A 22,697-nucleotide genomic window follows, 5' to 3' on the forward strand; every position below is an offset into this window, starting at 1 on the left:
TGTGGTATGAATAAAGTTGTTGGGGAGCACATGAGACTTGGTTGGAAAGTTTGTAAGGAGGACATTCTGATAAAAGGGAAGTGTGTGGAAGTTGGCCTGTCCTGTTTATTGGAATTCCGACTTAGGGGATACCTAGGGGAGTGTCGAATGTGGCACCTCTAATTATTCCTTAACCTTTCCAAAGAAGTCTGTATGTGCAGACCCCCAGGTGTTTACTGGAATCCCTATGTTTAATCCCTGGATAGCCTTGCTTAGAGGACAATGTAAACACATGTGTCCTCCCAAGGTTACTCCCTACTGATTGTATCTAAAGATAAAAATTCCAATAAAAGCCTAACAAGGCAGGCAATCGAGGCTGCCTGGCTGCCATCCATCAGGTCATCCCTTAGCCCCCTCCAACACATAAGAGATTACGCAGAAGGTGACACCCCCTTTAAGCTCAATTCATAAGATACACACTTCAACCCACTACACAATATTCCTAGACATTTTGTTCAGACTCTGCAGATCCCAAAATAAAACTAAAATTAATATGGAAAATCGTGCCTACAAGAAGTTAATAAGAAATTTTAGAGACTGTCTCTGATCTAAGGAGAGATTCTGAAGCTACTAAATTCCAACACCACATTCCTCTCCCTTCTACATCTACTCCACTATGTCCTTTGCAGAATCTGAGCTACCTTGTCCAAACTTGTTCTCCTCCTCCCTTCTTTCTTCTCCTTCTATCTCCTCTATATATCCTCCACTACCACTCCCTACTGATTTAGGGGAAAGTGAGAATAGAAATTAAGACAAAGATAATACAGGAATTTTTGTAGCTCCCTTCAGGGAAAATCCAGTTTCAGACAGAGGGGAGCCAGCAATTGTATACGTTCCATGGACTAGAACAGAATTAAAGAATATATCTAAAGAATTCCTTGACTTTCTCTGAGACCCTGATGGTTCGTAGAGAAATGTAATCTAATTGTTAGAACATGATCCTGGCTATACTGAACTATTCCAATTAATATACCTACTAGTTTCTGGGAGAAAAACAACAGAATTACTAAATAAGGTTTGCTGAAAAACTCCTATAGGGAAATCTGTTCTTATTATAGAAAGCCAGGTCACCTTAAGAAGGATTATAGAAAACTGAAATGGGTTTTAGAAAGAAAAAAGAAATAGAAGCTGTAGAGGGCCCCCTGGGAAGGCACATGGACATTTCTTTAATTATTGTCAGCTGAACTCAGGAACTCAGGGCAACAGGCAGAGCCTAGCCCTGGGAACACACTTTGCCAAGAAGGCAAGAGTGTTATCAGCATTGATTCACCTTTGCCCAGGTGTCACTTTGATATGTAAATCCAGTCAAGCACCAGGAATGCTCAGGCCTACTCAAGAATGCAAATAAGCTCCTTTGATCCTAAGTTTTGGTGATACTTCCTGGTATTTGGGGGTGTAAAATAAGTGTGGGCTCGGGGTCCCTACTTCTCCATCAGAGAGGATGGAGTCCCATCTGGCTCCCAGCTTTGTTTCTATCTTTCTATCTCGTCTCTTTATTTCTTTTATTTCTCAATCCCTGGCTGCCTCCACTTAGAACCGGTTCATTCATCTCTCTTTCCATGCTGGATGCGGAAAAGGGAGATTCCCAGCCATGTCTGGCCCCCGCCGCATCTGGCCCCCGCAGAAGCAAGCATAAGGTTGCTCTGAGGACTAAGAGAGGGTGTTCTTCCTTGTCTTTCCTAATAGTTTAGGAGAAATTAAAATTACCATAAAAGAGGAAATTGCCCTCATAGTCTTTCCATTCCTTCAGGTCTTTCTTCCTCCTTCTTTATTTTGTAAATATAGACCTTTTCTGGCTACTTCCAGTACCCTTGTCTTATGAAAATGTAGCTGCACCTGGTTTCCTTGTGTTATGGAAATGTACCTGTTGCTGCTCCTTTGTATTATGGAAATGTACCTTCTCCCTGTCTGTAGCCCTATGTTTTGTCCACGGACCCCAATTCTAAAAATTCCCCAAACTTGCCTATGTCCCCCTAAAATTCCCATTTCACTGGGAATTGAACCCAGAACCCTTTGATCCACAGGCTATACTCTATCCACTGGGCCAAAGTGGCAAGGGCTTCCCCCTCTATTCTGACATACTATAACATAAGTGGTAAAACTACCATTTTCTAGGGCATTTTCTCAATGCATTGAGATTTTGCTTCCAGATAATTGTTGTCAGTTTGGCTCAAATAAACTCATCAAATGCAGATTTGGATTTTTCTTATATGAACAGCAGAAAAGTATTATTAGTTTCAATGAAATCAAATATTGGTGCAGTGGTATGTTTTTAATACCTATATTCGTATTATCTGAACATAAACATGAATTTTTTTGAGTAGAAATCAGACTTATTATTACCTACAGTGATAACCATACCAATTCCCCTTTGTTCTTTTGCCTTGCCTTGCTCCTTCTCAAGCAATGTGATAAGATCCAGATGGACAAACCTGCAAGCGTTTTTGCACTACAGGAGAGGAACCACAAAATATGCATTTGGGAGTTTATTTACCTCTTTCCCTCTTCTGGTCTTGAGAAAGAAAGATAAACTTAATCTCCTTACAAATATTATAAATGAGAAATAAAAGTAAGGATTTCAAGATTCTTTTCCTTTGGAATGTAAAGTTACCTCCAACTTTGCAAACCCAGGAAAATTTCTTACATTCCAGATTTTATTCCCTTTTACAATGTAAACACATACTTCTGTGGTAGACAGTTAGACAGACATGAACAGAGCAAGGACGATGGGCTAGGTACAGAAGGTCACCAGGACAGAAAGCAAAGGACACTTGTAGGGTGGGACCTTGTCCCCAGGGTGACCTTTCCTCCCTAGAGATAACATCTAGGCCTCAGTTCTATTTTAGTTCCAGACCTAGAAAAGCAACAAAACTAGACATGCAGCATCATGATCAAGGCTGATCTCAGGATCAGCGGCATTGAATAATGACACTTTGCCCTGGTGCCAACCAGCCAATCTGTGGAGACCACAACCCTGAAAGGACACACCTGGAAAGCTGCTGAATATTCTATGAGATCTTCCCCCTGGGACCTTCCCTAAAATGTCACCCTTAATACCCTTAGGACAGAGGTCCAAGATTGCTCTCCCTTCCCTCCACTACTCCCCATCCTCCCAGGTATGTCACCTTTGCCTTGCTTACTTCTGAGCTCCAAGAGCCCTTCTTTTACCTCTATAACTTGTTCCCTAAGACCACTTCTTCTATGACTTACTTTACCTCAGTGATTTTCCAAATAAGTGTTCTTTTATAGTTTGAGTCTTGGCTCTGAATTCTTTCCTAACTAGGCTCAAGTACCGAGTCTGCTGAACCCAGGTCAGGTCTGACCCCACTGGTCTAACACACCTGGTGCCATTCTCACCACCCCCAACACTTCCAGGGGAGAGTAAGTCTCAATCCAGTCATCTTTTAACTTCCAAACCATGTTTGTTAACCTAGATTCCAGATTTATTTGTTCAGAAAGCCTTAATCATACAAAAACATTTTCTCTACAGCCCTGGCATCTCTTAATCTTTTCATCTATGCTCTTTTCTTCTACTAAATATTTATATTCTTTCTTTTCTGCAAGTTGTTTTTAATATTCCAAATAATAAACACACATACACACAATTCTACACTATGACATCACCCAAGGGGTCCTGGAGTGTGAAAGGGCACTCTGCAAAGTTGCTGTTGTTCAGGGTGTGGAACGCAAAATCAAGTGTGCAGCAAACCAGATTCGGGGCGGACAGTGCCCCAGCAACAACATAACCCATGGCCAAAGGTAGAATCGCATGGCCCCATGAGGAATTGGGTTCCCTCCTCTCTGGTTTCAGGGTGCGTCACCCGAAAACTGCCGCTGCCAAGTCACTGCAGCTCGGCAGCTCCTGCATTGAGCATCTGTCCCCTGGTGGTCAGTGCGTGTCATAGCAACCAGTTGGATGGTAGGAGGGACACTTAGCATATTAGCCTTTTATATATATAGATTACAACCCAAAGATGAGGCATAGTGGTTTACATGAAATCCATTGGTGATAGATTAGGGAGGCAGGAGAAAGCAAAATGGGGTTGGGGGTACCTCTGTGATTGGATAAAAAGTAAAATGATAGATACATAATTCTTTTACAAAGGTGGGTATAGCATAGTTACAGTTAATAATTTACACCATAACAATAACAATGAGGGGGTTTGTAATTTCAGCCCTGTGTTGTGCTTTGAGGAAGTGGGTGGATAAGGAAAGAAATTACTTTGTAATTCTGAAGGCATGTTATCAGGTATGGTATCCTAGATGCAAAGAGACAACAAATAGACTCAGCTAAGGTTAAGATTGGCCTTTGTTAGGGTAACAATACTGGCCTAGGACATAACTACCGGCCATGATCTGCTTTTAGTTAAACAGTTTTAATTTCAGGCCATCCTATGTGGTTACTTTTGGTCTCTGAGTTTGTAAGGCTGCTATGCCATCCTCCTCTGATCTTGTCAAGTTTTGTATGTGGCCCCCTTTCATCCACAGGTTGAAGAACTAGTGGGAATAACATAGTCAATAAAAAATATTTTTGCTTTCCAACAAACTGGTCAACCTGGGAGAAATGGACATATTCCTAGAAAAATATGACCTTCCAAAACTCAATTAGAAAGAATAAAAAAAATCTGAATAGGCTGATAACTATGGAGGAAATTGAAGCAGTAATGAAACAGGAATTTTAGGGGTAAGTAGGACAGGTTTAGAAAATTTTAGAAATTTTGGAAATTAAGGGGACCATGGAGAAAAGCACAGGGCTGCAGAGCAGCAGAAGGTGTATTTCCATAGAATGAGGAAGGTGGGAACAGCAAAAGGTCTATATTTACAAAATAAAGAGAAGGATGCCCTTCATTCAGAAGGAGAAGAAGAAAGCCCAAAGGGAATAGGAAAATAATAAGGAAGGAGGAGGAGGGGGGGAAACCTCACATGTCCCATGTGAGGTTTAACCTTTGAGCCCAGGAGTTACTATAGTAACCAGTCTAAGGGAATAGTGACCAATCAGAGGGGATATCAAGGCACCAGGATCTGCAGCCTTTATAAGCCATAGGGAAAAGGAACCCAGTGGGACCCTTTCCCCCTCCCTACTTGGGAATCCATTCTGTGGGACCCTTTCCTCCTCCTTACTTGGGAATCCATTCTGTGGGACCCTTTCCCTCTCCCTACTTGGGAGTCCATTCTGTGGGACTCTTTCCCTCTCCCCATGTGGGAGTCTATACTTGTTCTTCAATAAATCTCCACCTTTGCTATACCACCTTCTGTCCATGGATTCATTCTTTGATTCCGGCAGACAAAAATCCGGGTTCCAGTCCAAAAATTCAGTTTCAGTAATAAAAAAAAATTCCAGCAAACAAAAGCCCTGGGCCAGATGGCTTCAGAGGGGAGTTTTACCAAACATTCAAAGAAGAACTAAAACCTATCCTCCTCAGACTATTCCAAAAAATTCAAGAGAAAGGCACACTTCCAAGCTCTTTCTATGAAGCCAGAATTACCCTAATCCCATAACCAGATAAAGACACCATAAAGAAAGAGAATTACAAGCCAATATCTCTGATGAACATAGATGCTAAAATCCTCAATAAAATCCCAGCAAATGGGAACCAGCACTACATTAGTAAGATCATACACCATGACCAAGTGGGAATTATTCTGGGGATGCAAGGATGGTACAATATCTGCAAATCAATAAATGTGATACATCACATAAACAAATTGAGAGACAAAAATCACATAATCATATCAATTGATGCAGAAAAGGCATTTGACGAAGTCCAACACCTTTTCTTGAAAAAAAACTCTTAGAAAGAAAAGTGGAAATAGAGGGATCATATCTCAACATAATCAAAGCCTTATATGACAAACCTACAGCCAACATCATACTCAATGGGCAAAATCTAAAACCATTTCCCCTAAAAACAGGAATAAGACAGGGATGCCCATTTTCACCACTCCTGTTCGATATAGTACTGGAAGTGGTAGCCACATAGCAATCAGACAAGAAGAAGAAATAAAAGGCATCCAAATTGGAAAAGAAGCAAAACTGTCATTATTCGCAGATGACATGATATTGTACATAAAAAAACTAATAGATGTAATAAATGAATTCAGCAATGTAGCAGGATACAAAATTAACACCCAGAAATCTATGGCTTTTTTATACACAAGTAATGAACTCACAGAAAGAGAAACAAACAAACAACAACAACAACAAAAAACAATCCCATTTATCATCGCACCAAAAAAATTAAGATACCTAGGAATAAACTTAACTAAGGAGGTAAAAGACCTGTACTCAGAAAACTACAGGACATTGAAAAAAGAGATAGAGGAAGACATAAACAAATGGAAGAATATATCGTGTACATGAATTAGTAGAACCAACATCTTTAAAATGTTTATACTACCCAAAGCAATCTGTAGATTTAATGCAATCCCTATTAAAATACCAACAGCATATTTCACAGACCTAGAACAAACTCTCCAAAAATTAATATGACCTCGAATAGACACGGCAATCTTGAGAAACAAGAGCAAAGTTGGAAGGATCACAATACCAGATATCGAGCTATATTACAAAGCCACTGTTCTCAGAACTGCCTGGTACTGGCACAAGAACAGACATCTAGACCAATGGAACAGAACAGAGAACCCAGAAATCGACCCAAGCCATTATGCTCAATTAATATTTGACAAAGAAGGAAAGAACATACGACTGAGTCAAGAGAGTCTCTTCAATAAATGGTGTTGGGAAAATTGGACAGACACAAAAATAAACTCAAAATGGATAAAGGACTTAAATGTAAGATGGGAAACCATAAAAATCTTACAAGAATCCATAGGCAGCACAATATCAGATATATGTCGTAGCAATATCTTTACTGATACAGCTTCTAGGGCAATGGAAAGTAAGGAGAAAAAGACAAATGGGACTACATCAAAATAAAAAGCTTCTGCACAGCAAAAGAAACCATCAACAAAACAACAAGAAAGCCAACTGCATGGGAGAACATATTTGCCAATGTTATCTCCGATAAGGGCCCAATCTCCAAAATTTATAGGGAACTCATACATCTTAACAAAAGGAAGATAAACAATCCAATCAAAAATTGGGCAAAGGACTTAATTAGACACATTTTGAAAGTGGACACACAGAAGATCAAGAGACATATGAAAACATGCTCAAAGTCACTAATCATCCGAGAGATGCAAATCAAAACCACAATGCAGTACCATCTCACACTTGTCAGAATGGCTATCATCAACAAACCAACAAATGACAAGTGCTGGTGAGGATGTGGAGAAAAAGGAACCCTCATACACTGCTGGTGAGAATGCAGACTGGTGCAGCCACTGTGGAGAACAGTATGACGTTTCCTCAAAAAGTTAAAAATGGAACTCTCATTTGGCCCAATAATCCCACTTCTAGGAATATATCCCAAAAACCAGAAACACCAATCAGAAAGGACATATGCACCCCTATGTTCATAGCAGTACAATTTACAATAGCTAAGATTTGGAAACAGCTTAAGTGCCCCTCAGCAAATGAGTGGATTCAAAAGCTGTGATACATCTACACAATGGAATACTAAGCTGCTGTAAGAAAGAAAGAACTCTTACTATTCACAACAGCATGGATGGATCTGGAGAGTATTATGCTAAGTGAAATAAGTCAGTCGGAGAAAGATAAATATCACATGATCTCACTCATTTGTGAAATATAATGAACAACATAAATTGGTGAACAAAAGTAGATCCAGAAACAGAGAAGCACAGAACAGACCGTCAAACTTCAGAGGGAAAGCGTGAGGGCAGGGGAGGGGTGTAAGAGATCAACCAAAGGACTTGTATGCATGCATATAAGCATAACCAATGGACACAGACACTGGAGGCAGGGGTGGGGGGGGCAGGTTTGGCATGTGCTGGGAGAGGTTGGGATGGCTGGAGAGAGGTCAATGAAGGAAAAAAGAGACATATGTAATACTATATGTAATACTTTAAACAATAAATAATTAAAAAAATATATATATATTTTCACTTGGCCAGTGTGTTCAATAGTTGAGCATAGACCTATGAACCAGGAGGTCACAATTCATTTTCTGGTTGGGGCACATACTTGTTTGGAGGCTTGATCCCTGGTGGGTAGGGAGGCAGATAATCAATGATTCTCTCTCATCATTGATGTTTATATATCTCTCTCCCTCTCCCTTCCTCTCTCTGAAATCATTAAAAACATATTTTAAAAATCTTTTTTTTTTTCTGATAAAATCACCCTGCATTACTCAGTTTATAATTGTGGGAGTTAAAAAAAATTAATACTTTTTCTCCCACCTTCTAAGTTCTACCTGACTAATAATCAAATTAACAGAGACAGATTAACAGGAGAAAATCAAAATCAATGTTTTTAATACATGTGCATGAGGAATTTACATACACATGAATTCCAAAGACAGTGAGGCAATATTGGGTATAATAGAGGCCCGGTGCACAAAATTTGTGCATGGTGTGTGTGTGTGTGTGTGTGTGTGTGTGTGTGTGTGTCCTTCAGCTCAGCCTGCACCCTCTCCAATCTGGGATCCCTCTCACAATTCAGGAATGCTGCTCCCAACCATTCACCTGCGTGCCTGCCTGATTGCCCCTAACCGCTTTTGCCTGCCAGCCTGATCACCCCATAACCACTCCTCTGCCAACATGATCGACACCTAACTGCTCCCTTGCTGGCCTGATCACCCTAACTGACCTCCCCTGCCGGCCTGGTCGCTCCTAACTGTCCTCCCCTGCTGGCCCAGTCACCCCTAACTGTTCTCCCCTGCCGTCCTGGTTACCCTAACTGTCCCCTGCTGGCCCGATTGCCCCCAACTGCCCTCCCCTGCAGGCTTGCCCCCCCCAACTGCCCTCCTCTGCAGGCCTAGTCCCCCCAACTGCCCTCCCCTGTAGGCCTGGTCCCCCCCAAATGCCCTCCCCTGCTGGCCTGGTCACCCCTTACTGCCCTCTACTGCAGGCCTGGTTGCCACTAACTGCCCTCCCCTGCCGGCCTGGTTCCCCCCAACTGCCCTCCCCCATAGGCCTGGTCCCCCCCAACTACCCTCCCCTGCATGCCTAAGGCCCCCCCAACTGTCCTCCCCTGCAGGCCTGGTCGCCTCCAACTGCCCTCCCCTGTAGGCCTGGTCCTCCCCCCGCAATTGCCCTCCCCTGCAGGCCTGGTCCCCCCAACTACCCTCCTCTGCAGACCTGGTCCCCCCCAAATACCCTCCCCTGCAGGCCTGGTCCCCCCCAACTGCCCTCCCCTGCAGGCCTGGTCACCCCTAACTGCCCTCCCCTGCCAACCTGATTGCCCACAACTGCCTTCCCATGGTGGCCATCTTGTGTCCACATGGGGCCAGCCATCTTGTGGGTGTTAGAGTGACAGCCAATTTGCATATCACTCTTTTATTAGATAAGATAAAACATTTTGGGCAAAGAAGAAAAGGCGGTGGAGGGAGTCTTAGATTTTGGAAATGAGAATGGGTATTTACAGCTAGTAAATGAGAGGGGAACATACCTGGGAAAAAAAAGTCTTGCTACGTGACTCAGAAACAATGGGACACAGGGGGTATCTAGCTAACAGGCTTGGAGTCTTCCTTCCTGAAACCTTCTAGTCACAATACTTAATTCAAATTAGGCCAAGGTGACATTGACATTCTAGTATGTCCTTTCTGCAGGAGGTTTCTCTGTCTGAATCACTTGGGCAGGGAAGTGGGGAGGGTCAAAAGTTCTTTCTGAGTCTTTTGTGTTTTTTAATAAACAGCTTAAAATTAATATTGTAAAAGGGCAGCTTCAGGGTAGCAAACTTTGTTTCCTTTAAAACACAGCAAACTGCCCAGCCAGTGTGACTCAGTGGTTGAGCATTGACCTGTGAACCAGGAGGCCACCGTTCGATTCCTGGTCAGGACACATGCCCAGGTTGGGCGCTTGATTCTCAGTGAGGGCATGCAGGAGGCAGTCAATCAATGATTCTTTCTCATCAGTGATGTTTTTGTCTCTTTTTCCCTTACGCTTTCTGAAATTAATAAAACACACACACACACACAAACAGTAGACTTTCTTCTTATCAACTCTATTTTCATTTACTACTCTGTGTAGAGGTTCAGAACAAGTCACACCAAAATGTAATTCTATGGTATTTGGATAATTTTGTGCTAAAGACAACAGAGTCCCTGTGGGCCCAAACAAAACTTCTGACTCCACTCAAATACCCAGAAAAAAATTAAATTAGTGTTAGTGCACATATGAAGAGATGATCAGATATAAACTTTTTTTTTTTTTTTACCTACCTATGTGGCGTGGCAAAGTACTGATTACTGAACATCTGCTCTTCTTTTTATCCTGCAGTGGTCTTCCTTCCCTTTGAAGCTCAAGGTGCCTTACTTCATCCTTAGCTCAGAATGTAATGTAGACTTTGTTTTCCCTTGTTTGTCCCTGCATCTCTAATGTATGGAGGGTCTCTGACTCTTTCATGTATGTGGGGGTTCCCATGTGAACAAAATTGAATTTGATTTTCTCTTGTCAATTTGTCTCATGTCAATTTGATTATTCAACTAGCCAAAAGAACCAGAGGAGGGAAGGGGTAATTTTTCAATTTCCTCACAATATCTAGGGAAGGCACTGTGAACTTCAAGGGGAGCAAACAACACTTGATTCCTCATCTCAATGTAGTTACAATTTTGTGACATTTCTGACAACATTGAACTTTCCCTGAAGCCTGTATTCCTGGAAAACAATAAAGATTAAAGAAATTATTTCACTATTTCGTGTACTGAAAATGAGCTTAGTGCACATAAGCACCCTTCACCATATGACTTATTAAGATTCATGGATGCCTCCTTGTTTACTGGTGACAAGGCCAGATACCGAAGCTCCAGATTCCCATCCTTTGCTATATAAATGATTAGCTGAACTGCCTGCCCCACTGATAAATGGGAACAAAGTGCTTGTTAATTACACTTTGTTTTAAAATTTTCTTTGCCTGGCAAGTGCGGCTCAGTGGTTGAGCGTCAACCTATGAACCAGGAAGTCACTGTTTGATTCCCGGTCAGGGCACATGCCTGGGTTGTGGGCTCCATCCCCAATGTGGAACGTGCAGGAGGCAGCCAATCAATGATTCTCTCTCATCATTGATGTTTCTATCTCTATCTCTCTCCCTCTCCCTTCCTTTCTCTGAAATCAATACAAATATATTTTTTAAAAATAAAGATTTTTTTTCCTACTCAAATGGCCCTGAACTTTGCTTTACCTTCAGCCTGAATCTGTAAACAACCTCTCCTTAGCATACCATCCCTGAGAACGGGCTGTCCTAAGAGTCAAATATTCTCTTACCTTTTCTTTCATCATGTCATTCTTTCAGCTCACTTCTCCAATAAGGTTCTTTCAAACCCTATTGACTTCTTTTTTTAAAAAAAAATAACACTCTTGCCTAATTTCCCCCTCCAACGCTAGCTTTATTGAAGTATAAGTGACAAATAAAAATTGTATATATTTAAGGTGTACAATGTGATAAATTGATAAAAGTATTTATTATGAAAGCTAATAAAAAATGGCTATCACGAAGGTACCTTTTGCTGTTTTTTTGTGATAAGAGCACTAAAGATATACTCTGTTAGCGAATTTTAAATATATAACATAGTATTATTAAGTATAGTCACCATGCTGTACATTAGATCCCCATAATTTACTTATAAGTAAAAGTGTGTACCCTTTGACCAACATCTCCCCCTATTTCTTACCCTATGGCCCATTCTCTGCTTCTACATGTCTGACTTTTAAAATTTTACATGTTTGTAAGATCATGCAGTATTTGTCTTGTTTAACTCTTAAGATACTTGGTGATCTTATGATCAGAATGTTCTTTCTATTGCACTACCCCTATTCTCCACCCTCATCTCCTGCCATTTTACAAATAATTCTTTCTAATAATTTTTAATAAAGTTCTTTCTTAGTAACTCTAGATTTGTCTTTGTTTTTTTGGGGATGACAATATTACAATCTGGAAGGGACATTTTCTATATCACTGCCTGTGTCAATGTTTCTTTAAACCATTAATCTGACTTTGATATTTTCATGTTTTTAGTTCTAGGTATTGGATTAATTGCTATTGCCCATTTCTCGGCAAATATCAGCTCTGAACTTTCACTTTAAGTCTGTAATAGTGTTAAAAAGAAACAACAGGCCCTCAGTGGAGTCACATTTGTTAAGCCCTCCAAGACTTAATACCTAAAAATTGCAGTTTCAAGATCTCTCAGGAATGGAATTTAAGCCAATATTCTGAATGCAGTCAGTTCCAGTCAGGATTCAGTGTCTTCTTTAGATGTGATACATCCAAGAATCTACTCCCTGGAGTTTAGCAACATAAGGTTAGTAAACAAATACCTGGGAAACATGACAGAGTATTGACTGCAGCAGGTGCCTTTAAGAGCAACACTCTTAGCAGAAATGTCATCAAGATGATTTCCTTTAGCTTCTAGAAAGTCAAGTTTAGAATGTCCTAGAATATTAATAAATAGCTAATGTATCAGGTGAAAGTATAGCATCCCAAAACTCCTGAATATATTGGCCATTTTTAATTTTATCTCCATTGGAGATTTAAAAACAAAAAATAACATGCACATTGATTCCATAATATTCCAAAGTCATGAACTACTCCAAAGTCATACCTACTGTCAGTATAAATGTTGATAGTTTTAACCTTTGCTAAATGCAAACAGGAGTTAGGGCATACAATGTAGCCTGCTGTCCTGAAGTAGCCAATGGAAAAGATGCTGCCTTGAGCACTTCAAAGGGGGTTACAATGGCATCATCAGCACAGTACTTACCATATTCATTTTTTAAGGATGAACCATCAGTAAACCATGAGCAGTCAGCTTTACCTAGAGGAGTCTCCTGCAAACTGTCACAAGGAGTCAGGATGTGACCCATCAGTGGCAAGCAGTTGTGAGGTGCTTTATCCGTTTCAGAAGAAGGAAGAATAGCTGGATTAAGGTTATTGCAATGTGAAATATTTAAGTAGGAAGTGTCTAATGGAAGAATTTCATCGGAAAATAAGGCAACTAATTGAAAATGCCAGGTGTGATGAGAATTCAGGAGAGCTTCTACTTTATGAGGTACAAAGATAGTTAGATGAGATCCTATAACAATTTTCTCTGTGACCTTAATAAACTGGGCAGGATCAGCAATGGCTCTAAGGCAGCGATTTTCAACTGATGTGCCGTGGCACATTGGTGTACTGCAAGAGGCACACTCATGTGCTGCAAGAATTTTTAAAACATACAAGACCTGTCTATGTAGTTAAGGGCACTGACTTCTTTTCCCCTATATTGTCAAATAAAAAAGTGACAACAGCAGCATAACAATAGCTGTCTGGTATAAACGAATCAAAATTATACCTATTTTTTTTTTGTTAGTGCAGCAAAAAATATAATATATTGTTTGATGTGCTGCAGAATTTTAGGAATTAGGAAATGTGTGCCATGAGATGAGAAAGTTTGAAAATCACTGCTCTAAGGGAGATATCTCAAGTCACTGGGTTCAATTACTGACTATAGTATTTTAGGGAGTCTGTGGTGATCCCCGTGTTTTTCAGTGAGTACTCCCGGGCATTTCTTTTCTTTTCATGAACAAACAAAATAAAGAGAGAAGCTGATAGTCAAGATGCCCAAGAGCAGGTAGTTTTATTAACTGTCCTTTGAGGCTTTAAAGGTTCTTCCCATCAAATTGTATCAGGACTGTCATTCTGTAGTAAAACATGAGGTTTTGTCATAAGAGAGAAATCTGAGATGCAATAGCAAACTAGCCCAGGAAAACCTTGCAGTTGACACATAGTTTAGGGCTTTGGGAAACTTGGGATACCATGAGCCCATCTGGATCCAGGTATAGTCATTATTCCAATATTAATGTACCAAATATGAAATCTGAGTTTGGACAAATCGTAATTTTTCTTTGGAGGCCTTATGTCTCTTTAAGGCAGTGGTTCTCAACCGTTCTAATGCTGCACCCTTTAATACAGTTCCTCATTTTGTGGTGACCCCAACCATAAAATTATTTTCGTTGCTACTTCATAACTGTAATTTTTCTACTGTTAATGAATCATAATGTAAATATCTGTGTTTTCCGATGGTCTTAGGCGACCCTGCTAGCTGTTCTCAACTGTCGCAACCCACAGGTTGAGAACCGCTGCTATAGAGCCTAAGACCATCGGAAAACACAGATATTTACATACATTATGTTCCATAACTGTTATAGTAATAGTAATAAGAATAATATAGAATAAGTATCAAAGTGTGGAATTACAGTGTGGAATTACAGTGTGATATTAAAAAGTATGGAATGTAATGTAAACAAATTGATAAACACCCTTGAGTGGCCTGTATGTAGAAAATAGATAAAGTGATCTGTTCCCCGTATGTAAAACCAGATTTGCAAGGCTCCTGGGACCCGCTGATAAGACACACTGAAGACGCCCATCTAGGCACATAAAAAGAGGAAGCTCTGGAGGAAGATCAGAGAGGCTTGTTCGGCTCCTCCACAGACGGTCACTCTCCACCCCCCTTCCTGCATCTGCCCAAGCTCTGCCGTGGACTGTGAGTCCGAACAGTGAGCCGGAAACCGAGGCCTCAAACAAGACGCGGAGCCGCAGCTGCAACGTCCAACGTCCAGTGTGTGTGTCTGTCAGCGCGGATCCCCGGGTGGCCTGCCGAGGTCTGGAAACCACCAGGACTCTGGTAAATAAACCGTGTGTGATTTGTGCATTGCATGTCTGTCTCCTGTGTAATTTATGCTCGGCCAATATTAAGTAAGTATCTTGGGTCGTACGTGTCAGTGTCTGTTTAGAGACTGGCTGAGGCACCCTTGGTCACCTGTGCTTACGTCCCTGAAGGAGAAATTGGGACAATAACAGTAGCAAAATTACAGTTATGAAGTAGCAATGAAAATAATTTTATGGTTGGGGGTCACCACAACATGAGGAACTGTATTAAAGGGTCGTGGCATTAGAAAGGTTGAGAACCACTGCTTTAAGGCCAAAATTTCCAACAGATGGTAGCTATATTTCTGTGAGGAGACATGAGAAGAAGAGAAAAAAATTAAATCATTCCCTAGCCAGTTTGGCTCAGTGGATAGAGTGTCGGCCTGTGGACCAGTGGGTCCTGGTTTTATCTTGGTCAAGGGCACGTACCTTGATTGCAGGCTCCTCCCAGGCCCAGGCCCCAGTCGGGGCTGGCTCGTGCAGGAGGTAACCAGTTGATGTGTTTCTCTCACATTAATGTTTCCTCTGTCTTTCCCTATCTCTTCCACTCTCCCTAAAAATCAATGGAAAAATATCCTTAGGTGAGGGTTAATAATAATAGAAAAATGTATATTGCAATAAGGTGGAGCTTTTGGAAAAAAAGTATATCATCCAAATCAGTCTTCAGAATTTGTGAGAAATAAAAACAAATCTTTCGGTAAAACCCTGAGACATTACCGTCCAGGTAAATTGTTTTCCTTCCCAAGTGAAGGAAAATGGTATTGGCTAGCTTTATTAACTGGGACACTAAAGAAGGACTACATACACCAATTACCATAAAGAATTCACTTCCAGTTGGTATAGATGCCAGCAGCATGTGAGGCTTAAGAACAACAGGGTGTCAAGGAATAACTATGTGGTTCAAAAGCTGATGGTGGGTGGCACCTTGGGAGGCCACGGGAAGCCTCAACTTGGTCTGGGTTCTTGTCATGGAACAAGAAAGAATTCAAAAGTGTGGCAGAAAAATTAAGCAAACCACAGTCAACTTATTAGAGCAGTAGAATGTACTCAAGAAATGAAAGCAGGTGACTTTGAGAACGAGATGTCCCCATGGGGTCTAAGTGGAAGGTTTTTATTAAAAGTGGGCAAGGAAGGGGGGAATAAGGTACTTCTCAGCCTTTGATGCTGGTGAGGTGACTGCTGATGTGTGTCCTTGTCTCTCCTTTCCAGATAGTGATTGTTTTGGGTCCTTTCAACTATAGGAAATTGGAGAGTTGGAAGTGGAGGAACAGGTGGTCAGTGAAGGTCACATCTGTGTTATTCCAGCCAAGACAGAAAAAGGGATGGGTAGAGCTTGAAGCCTTTGTTTCTTATTCCAACTTTCCTGCTTCAGATTCAAGGAAAAATGGCCTGAAGGTCAAACCAAAGGTAAAAAATGTGATGTTGTGGGCTAGATCGGAGCTGGAGCTTGAGGCAAAGGAGCTGAGGAGGAAACGTTTGTGCAACTAGAGAAGAATCCTGAGGTAAAGAAGAATTTATAGCAGAATAGCACAGATCTAAAGACTGATCCTGAGACAATGGAATAGAGGGCAAAGGGCAAGAGAACACTGCAGAGAGAAAACCTGTGGTTTCAGAGGCCATTTTATCTCCTTTTTTTTCAGTAGCCTCTGTTAATTTTAAGACTTTGCTTTTTAAAAGGCAACTTCAAAGTCTTTGTACCAGTTGGAAGCCTCAGTATACCATTCAAAATAGGTATTCCATTCAGTTTTACCAATTTCAGTGCTATCATTGTCCAATTCTGTTTTAGGAAAATTAAGTTTGAGAATCTCGAAAGTTCCTAGAGTGGCTACTGATTTTCTGAATTAATTTCAGTGAGACCAGTCCATTTAGTTAAATATGCACATGAAAATTACCTGTGGCTTTTAACAAAGTACTTTGCAGGAGTCCCTGGTGAAGGAGGGATGCTCTTTCAATATTTAGATAGCTGAGATCCCATTGTTTTAGAGGCTTTTCCCTAGAGCCAAAACCCAAGAATATTTACAACAGTTTGAGCAACCTACAGGTCAGATACTAGTCAGCCAGCCTCTTACTCTAGAACAATCTAATCACAGAGGATTAGGCCCAAGGCTAACAGCCAGTTCTAGGAAAATAACCACTCTTGGGGAGTCCAGTTATAGGCTGAACTGAGTGCTAAGTGGAACTTTTCTCAGTGAGACAGCACAGTCTAATACTGGGCCAAATCGACTAATTTTAGTAGAAATAAGCTCTGTCCTCAAAGGGGTCTTTAGGCAAAAGCCAACTTTGTCTTGAAAGACAACCTGTTTCCAAAGAAATCAAGCCAACTTGCAAAATCAAGTACTTATAGACAAATGAGCAAGACCTCTTAACAACAAGTTTGACCAAAAAAATTCTAAATGATTCCCGAATAAAGCCCAGAGTGCTTCAAAATGCAAAAGGCAGACGCTCAATTCCAGAAGACTCACCATAAGCTTCTGAATCAAAAGCCAAGCAGTGAGCCAAAGCAGCTCTATGTGGGCACCAGCACCTGGTTGCTCACCTACCCTGAAGCCCTCGGGTTGTTCTTATCTTGGAATCTCTCATTAGCCCCCACAATCTCAACTGAAAAATAATGTAAACTAGGTATTTCATCACCAAAAGGGGTTTATTCGGGGAAATAGAAAGGATTGCAACCCAGTGCATGCAGATACAACAAGCCTCATGTACACTCTGCCTGGTGCCAGCATGGATGAGTATTTATAATAGGGAAGGGGAAGATCAGGGAAGGGGAAGTTAGAACCACAGACCTTTATTATAAACATAAATTTCTTTCTGAGGGATTCTCACATGTAGGGTTCTTGCACTTAAGGTAAGAATGTGCAGAAGGCCTAGTTTCTCCCATAGACCCTTTTGATTTATTATATTTCCTTAAAGTTCCAGTTAGTCTTTATCAACAGAAACAATGCACAGGGCTTGCTTCTAGCAGAGATAAACCTTTTAATAAAAAAGTTCAATGCCTGGCACATGACTACTCACCATGACCTGCGCAGTTAGGTATTTATGATCAGATTACCCTGTGAGGTTACTTTCCATAGAACCCTTTTTTTCATTCATAGTTATAGACAAATCACTAATCTCCCAACAGTTTTCATTCTTTATCTCTGTTCCTGGCCTTTGAAAAGTATAGACTACACACTTTGCCTGAAATTTGAGGGTGTGGAGGAATAAATTAAGATTCAAGATGAACTCCTTTCCTAGGGCCTGGCTGTAAGGGGCTCAAGATGGATCTCTCCAAAATGTGCCACTTTATCATGTACATTATTTTGAGCTGAGGTTTATTGAGTTCAGCAGACTGATGAGAGACTTTCATATTTATTTTTTGTACAGAATTTAAATTAGAGGGTTTGTGCATAAAAACTTCTTATGACCTTTCTGCTGGACAGGACAAATGACTAATTTCTAAGCATCTGTTCTTCTTATCATCCAGCAATGACCCTTTACGGTCCCACAAAAGACCTCATTTTCAGCTCAGAATGCCATACATACTTCATCTTAACTTTCTGTCCCCTGACCTCTCATGTACGTGAGGTTTCTGACTGTCACATGTACGTAGGGTTCCAATGGATATGCGCGTATTAAATTTGGTTGTTTTGTCTTATCTATCTGTCTCATGTGTGTTTGATTATTAGACCAGACAAAGGAACCTTGAGGGTAAAGGAAAATTTCTTTCTCCCGCACAGTTGGTACTTTGAGCAGGATACATCACTGGCTGGGCACTGCAGTAGAAAGATCCTGGGACCTCTGGTATGCTGGCAAAGATAAGACTTCTTGCTAAGTTGGACAGCCAGATCTCTTCCTTGTAAGTTAAGTGAAAGCAGAGTGGTGAGAACCCTTTTTAAAATTTTCTAATTTTAGATTACCAGGAGAAAATATTTGTGAAACTAGTTTCTTGGACTTAGTGAGTCTTAGTTATTTGGTATACATATTCATGGTTTTGTTAATTCTGTTATTCTCTATCTCTGTCTGGTGTCTCTCCTTTCATCTTGTTATATGGCCTGAGAGCTTGGTCATTATGACCAGTGAGAATATTTTCTCTGGTCTCCACCATCTAGAAGGTGCACTTATAGGTATGCATCTGGTGGCCAGTTGAATAGGTTAGTTCCAAGCCTTGGCTAAGCCATAAAAGGCTTATTGGTCTTCTTCGTTCAGTCATGCCAACTCTTAGGGAAGTTTGTCATATGGGACCTCAGCCCATAAAGGGTCTTTGTAGTTTTAACCTTTTCTTACTTGACAGTACTGGGAAAATTGCATTCCAGTACTGCCTGCCCTGTGCCACGAATTAGTGGGCTGGAGATGCCCCACATTTTTGTGGGAGACCAGAATTATACCATCCTTACCACCTGTGCAAAAAAGTCTTTGCTTTCTCAGACTATTTTCTTGCTTCCTTGGTTAAGCCATAAAAGGTTAATTGCTTTGAGTAGCTATTAAGATACTAATCATCAAGGTCAGATTATGGATCCTTTTCATTCTTTATCTTTGTTTTGATATAACTTCTGAAGTAAAAAAATTTTTTCCTTATGGAGCTCTCATATTGTCATAATGGCTAGTCATTAAGATTCCCTCAATAAGAGAGAAAAACAGAAATTAGAATAAAAATCAAAATCTACTCTGATTCCTTTCTATTTGCCTTCAGACATTTGCAGATATTGTAAAAAATCAGGATACTCCAAGTACAATTGTCCTGCACTTAAAAAGAAAAAAAAAAAACAACACAAAGAATGGCAAAATCTTACTAAAAGAAAGCCTAAAATTTTTATGTCTTAAGAACTTGACTTGGTAACTATCAGGTTAGAAGCTCCAAAATATGACCAGACAGGGCTATACTCCATTTATAGCTAGGGTTCTACCAAACTGCAGCCAGCCCTCAAGGAAATTATAACCTAAAATTACAATGTCTATGATGAGGAATGTGGCAATTAGATTAGGTCATTTAAAAGTTCACTGAAAAAGCAAATCCAAATCAAATAAACAGGATGGGATACATATTTTTAAATATTGATAAGGGTGAACTGAAGAGAAGACAGGAGAGTGACAGGAATCATACCAGCAGGATGGAAATCTTTAGATGATTATTAATAATTTAGATAAGTAAAATGAACATTGAAGGGGTTAACACGAAGGCTTTAATAAAGCATTACTAAAGGCTAAATGGGCCAAAAAACAAAACAAAACAAAACAAAAAACCACACACACACAAAAACAAAACAACCCTTGTCGATCCCCCCAACATTAAAAGGCACCACAAAAGTATGTTCTACTTGTCCCAGTTTGGAAAAACTTATAAAGCTGACAGACAGAGATTTAAAAAAAAAAAAAAAGGAAACCTTCCCATCAATTGCTGGGGAAGCAGTCAGGCTGGTTAAAGTGAAATCAAGTTTAAGATTGATAATAGGACCTAATAACAGTCTAGTTTCTTTTGGCTTGACTTCTCACTGGGACCCAGAACCTTTTTACATAAAATTGGGTAAAATTGTCAGGAGATAGAAAAGAACAAAATTTCCATGATTCCTGATACAGACATTCCATGAACTGTAGTACAAAACCCATTTGTGAAGCCCTGATTCAGGTAGCAGCTAGATTTTTAAAAAGATAAAGAAATGTAAGGATTGATAAAATTATAAAAATTGATATATTTAAAGCTTTTTGTAAAGAAGTTATGTTAATTTTACATGAATGTTTTATGGGATTAGATATTATTATGTCTGCTGGGAACACTTCTCTGTCAGTTCTTTCTTTTGGCCATCAGAGGGAATAACTCTGGAAGGTCATGACCTTTGTACTCCTTTCAGTCTGTGAAATTTTTTAGTACTATCAAATACATTACTGCTTGTCCAGCTGAAACTTGATAAGATATTTGAAGGGATTTAATAACTTAATGATCCGAAATTTGACCAAATAGGAAGCTGAGATTCAGAACATGGTAGATTTTTTATTTTGAGCCTTTTCCCCAAGCTAAAATAAAACTATATACCTAGAGCACTACCTGGTTTGGCTCAGTGGATAGAGTGTCAGCCTGTGGACTGAAGGGTCCCAGGTTCGATTCCAGTCAAGGGCACATGCCATGGTTGCGGCTCCCTCCCCAGTATGGGGTGTGCAGGAGGCAGCTAATCAATGATTCTCATCATTGATGTTTCTATCTCTCTCTCCCTCTCCCTTACTCTCTGAAATCAATAAAAATATATTTAAAACAAAACAACAACAAAAGAATTTTACCTAGAGAAAATACACAAATTAGGAAGATGTAGTTAGATAGGTTAATAGCGCTTAAGTTGGGAGCAATTGTTATTTATTTGTTTTTTTTTCTTCTTTTTATTGTTTTTTAGAGAGTGCAAAAAGGAGAGGGAGAGAGAAAAAAACATCAATGAGAGAGAAACATCAACATCAATTGGCTGCCTCCTGTATGCTGGGCATGTACCCTGACCGGGAATCAACCAATGACCTCTTGGTGCATGGTCAATGCTCAACCACTGAGCGACACTGGCTGGGCAAGAGCAATTGTTCTTATATTACAAATCTTTGTGAAACCAGAAATGCAGCTTGAGAAGTAGTTCAAAGCCCTCCTGTCTTTATTATTCCCAGTTCCTAAGACTAAAGGAAAAAAAATAGGAAAGGAAACCAAGGGGTGTTATTCTGAAAGCAAAGATTTTTCTGAAAATCAAAATTTTCTAAGGCTTCCTGACTAAGGACAAATATAAATCTTAATTGTTTACTCGGCAAATACTAATAAGAAAATCTTTAGCTACCTAAGGAAAAAATTTAATTTATTCCATCTGCCAGAAACATAGCTTTAATTAAACTGTTCTTTTATTTTATCATATCCATCTTATGGAAGTTATTTTAAGGTGAAAGCTAGGAGGTCTCTGTGTCTCTCTGTATGTTCATGTGTATTGTGTGTTATTTTCTACCTAAAAATTGTGTTGTTAATTTATTTTAAAAACTCCATTTAGTTGGCTTAAATAAGCCCTTATATAAGAACTAGGGGCCCGGTGCACGAAATTCGTGCACTGGGGGGGTGTCTCCTCAGCCCAGCCTGCCCCCTCTCACATACTGGGAGCCCTCAGGGGATGTCCTACTGACGGCTTAGGCCCGCTCCCCATAAGGAGCGGGCCTAAGCCGCAGTCTGGCCTCCCTTTGTGAGAGACAACCAGGCTGATCAGGGAAAGGCACCAACCCCATCACCCCACTGCTGGAGCCACTGCAGCCACCAAGGTGTTTTCATCAACACGGACTCCAGTCCCTTCACCAAGAAAAAATGACAACTTTCTTTAGGCATTTTCAAGATGTGTCTTTCATAGAATATGACATTTCTTTCTTTTTTTTTTTTTTTATCCTCACCTGAGTATATGTTGACTTTGACTTTTAGAGCATGTGAAAGAGAAAGGGAAAGACAGAGAGAAACATCAAAGTGAGAGGAATACTTAGAATGCTTGCCTCCTTCATGAGCCCTGACCTGGGCCCCAGCCAGGGAGGAGCCTTCAACTTAGGTACATGCCCTTGATCAGAATCTAACCTGGACTCCACGATTGGCAAACCTAGGCATTATCCACTGAGCCAAACCGGCTAGGGCAGGATATGACATTTCTTAGCCCTCCAGCAGCAGACCTTCGTTTTTTTTTCTCCAGGAGTGTGGTGGAAAAGCCCTAGATCACCTTTTTGAATTCTTATACCCAAGTTACTAAGAATATTACCAGTGGCATACAGGGAGCTTACCCAATGAGCGGTCAGAAAAGGTATTTCCTCTGTAGTTCACACCTATCTCCTGTGATCTCTGGCTCCGCCCCTGCCAAGGCCTAAAGCCTCCAGCCCTTGGCAGGGGACCCCCAGCTGGCTCGATTGCCAGGCTCTGCCCCTGGCC

At 40.5% G+C, this 22,697-nt stretch overlaps 1 protein-coding gene across 9 annotated transcripts in view; it reads left to right on the forward strand.

Moving 5' to 3' along the window:
• Positions 1-14,583: 14,583 nt before the first annotated feature.
• The window catches only part of LOC307097927 (sulfotransferase 1E1-like), a 45,593-nt gene continuing 37,479 nt past the window's right edge, over positions 14,584-22,697 (forward strand). For 7 of the 9 annotated variants that reach the window (XM_079768224.1, XM_079768227.1, XM_079768221.1 and 4 more), the window contains exon 1: positions 14,584-14,783. The gene's annotated coding sequence lies outside the window, so the exon portion shown is untranslated. Of the gene's footprint in view, positions 14,784-18,522; positions 18,642-22,697 lie in introns of all 9 variants that reach the window. The other 2 variants (XM_079768225.1, XM_079768228.1) reach the window with 1 other exon arrangement.

Source organism: Cnephaeus nilssonii (assembly GCF_951640355.1).
Source record: "Cnephaeus nilssonii genome assembly, chromosome: 1".
In the NCBI taxonomy this organism is placed as follows: domain Eukaryota; kingdom Metazoa; phylum Chordata; class Mammalia; order Chiroptera; family Vespertilionidae; genus Cnephaeus; species Cnephaeus nilssonii.